Genomic DNA, 2,714 nt, shown 5'->3' with positions numbered 1-2,714 from the left:
CTCTGTCATGTATGTGTCACTAAAAGATCATACAGACACTTTTCTTTGATTTCCACATAAAGTATAACTGAAAGCTTTAATTAAATTTCACCAGGGTTTATAGCTTTGCCCCAGAGAAAGGAATTTTAAAGGTGAGAACATCTCATGTCTAGTCGGTCACCCAGTGGAGCATGTAGAAACTCATCTGTAAAGCACAAATACTTGTCCGTCACTGGCCCTACAGATGAGTGACCAATGCTGGGACACAGGACCACTCATACAAGAGAACAGACTCATCTCCAGGCAGGGAAGCATTGAGTGCAACTCTCAGCGGCACAAGGGAGCAGCTTGACCATCCTTCTCTGTGTAACTGTCCCCGGGACTCAGGCCGGTTTACAGGGACACGTAGGAGTGGCAGGAACTCCACCAGAGGAGACAGTGCAGACTTGGAGGTTCCACTGGGAGGCAACAAATAAGCTTTTGGACATCTGCCACTCCAAGGGACTGCCTTTAGGTACTACCTTGTCCTTTGCCTGCATGTCTCCTCTCGGCAGGCTCCCAGAGGAGCTGGAAATGTAGCTGATACATGTGTGAGGACCTGGTGCAGAGTGGAACGCAGGCTGCTCCTGTCTCCTCTGTGAGTTCCTGAGCTGCATGAAGGCACATGTAGGGGACGTGCAGCAATGGCTGAGGGATGGAAGCCGGATATTATACTGGGTGCACTGTGCAAATAACCAAATATGAGGCTTTTTAAATACCCAGATGTGACCTGTAAATGTGTGGAATCCTCTAGAACTGTAAAGAGATGGAGAGAGGAGATCCAGAAGAGCAGGGTGAGAGGTAGTGGTGGGGAAGACAAATTCTCACTGACCCGGTTCAGTGATGCACAGGCAACTTCAGGCATAGTGGAAATGCAAATGCAGCCCCTGGCCACTGGACACCTGCACAGCACTTGCTAGATCTCGGGAACCCAGCACAGTCAGGGCCCAGTCTAGATCCTTTCTTACTCCTTGTGAGGCCTGTGCCAGAATGCCAGAGGTGTACCCACATATCACAGGTCTAAACATTGAAGTACAAGTCGAAGTACCAAACTGCTGGTGAAACAGCATCCTAGCCTCCTACCTTGGCAAGTGCCTTCAGGAAGACCTGAAGGCTAGAATTCAGTCTGCATCCTCAGGCTCCTCCAAGTTTTGGTCAGGGCAGTCTATGGCCTGTGGCATAGGCTCTCTCATCTCTGCCCATACCTGGCCCCATCCAGTACTGCAGGAGGCCTTGTAAGTGAGCACCGGTCCACACTCAGTCTCTGCCCAGTCTCTCCCCAACAAACAGCCAGGCCCAGCTAACCCTCAGCTTACTCACAGGGAAGCTCATTTGGGGAAGAAGCTCTACCTTTTCTTCCTCTCTTCCTTCCTATACTAGGTTTCTCTTTCCTTTCCCATTTTTAGGGGGAAAAAAATCTAAAAGAGAAAGGAAAGAAAATGAACTGGCACAATTATTTTAGATGTACTGATGGGAGGAAAGAAAGGACATCTCAGCTGACTGGGGACCTAGTGTGTGCGGGGGGTAGGGGGTGCTGTGTTCCACATGGCCTCACCTCAGACCCCACCGAGCCCTCCAAACAGGCATCAGTGCCTCCTTTTTATGAAGGAGGAAAGGAGGTGAGCCAGGAGGCCAAGCAATACAGGGACTCACACAGACAGAGGCCCGGGCCAGCTTGTCGGAGCTCTTGGGAGGGATCCAGGACATGTCAGACAGGGGACGGAGGGCTCCCAATCTTCTCCAGCCACCTGAGCTCTTGCTTAGAGAAAGAAAAAAAAAAGTAATGACAGTTGTGCTCCTTGGGTGACCATATCCACACCTTTGGATGTGTCCTTTCTCTTCCTCCCTCCCCCAACTATTATCCTGACAAGGGCTCACCTGCTCGGAACATCCCAGGCATTAGAAAATAAAAATGTGCTTTTTCATTTCAGGATGTGGCTCTGCCACATGTGGAAATGGGAAGTAAAAAAACCATTTCATTAAAACACACCTGGGCTCTGTTGTGCCAACTGAACTAGGCACCCCTTTTGAGGAGGGAGGCATGATATGACGGGAAGCCCACAGGGCCACAGCTGTCACTGAGGGACAGGGGGCGTGGAAAGTCCCCTCATGCTGATCAGAGCTCACTGCTGGGAAGACAGCTTGGGTGCTCCCTAGCCTTGGTGTGTGCTTGTGTGTGTGGTAGTGATGAGTGCTTGCCAAGACCTACAGAGTGCTGAGGCATCAGGGGGAAAATGGCCAGAATGAGTAGTCTCTAGACGTCAGTTCTCGGAGCCCCTGCTTCATACTTGTCCTAGACTATTAAGGGGTCAGTGTAACACTGTGGTTAGAAAGGTGGTGGCCTGGGGTTCCAGTCTCACTGTCAGAGCTTGCTCTGTAGTTTTGTCCTTACCATTTGCCACCATGAGCTTCAGGCTCCTCATTCACAAAAGGCTGTGATGGGACTCTGCTGTTTGGAGAATGACATTATTACCTCCCCTGCCCCCAAGGTGAAAGCCAGGCATCCCCATGGGCCTGCGTGAAGCTTGACTCTTCCAATCAAGTGTTCCAACAAAGACTCCCTGCAACAGGGAGCAACACAAAGAGGGTCTGATATGCGGGATCTGCTTTCCAGGGTGAACAGTGGTACAGAGGGGCTAGGGGGCAGAGTCCCCATATCCAGGCCCCTGGGCTAGTGATGTGAGTTGTGGGATCTG

The sequence above is a fragment of the Fukomys damarensis genome, unplaced genomic scaffold, assembly GCF_012274545.1.
Source record: "Fukomys damarensis isolate Sample0158 unplaced genomic scaffold, DMR_v1.0_HiC HiC_scaffold_30, whole genome shotgun sequence".
Classification (NCBI taxonomy): domain Eukaryota; kingdom Metazoa; phylum Chordata; class Mammalia; order Rodentia; family Bathyergidae; genus Fukomys; species Fukomys damarensis.
This window is presented reverse-complemented; position numbering follows the sequence as displayed.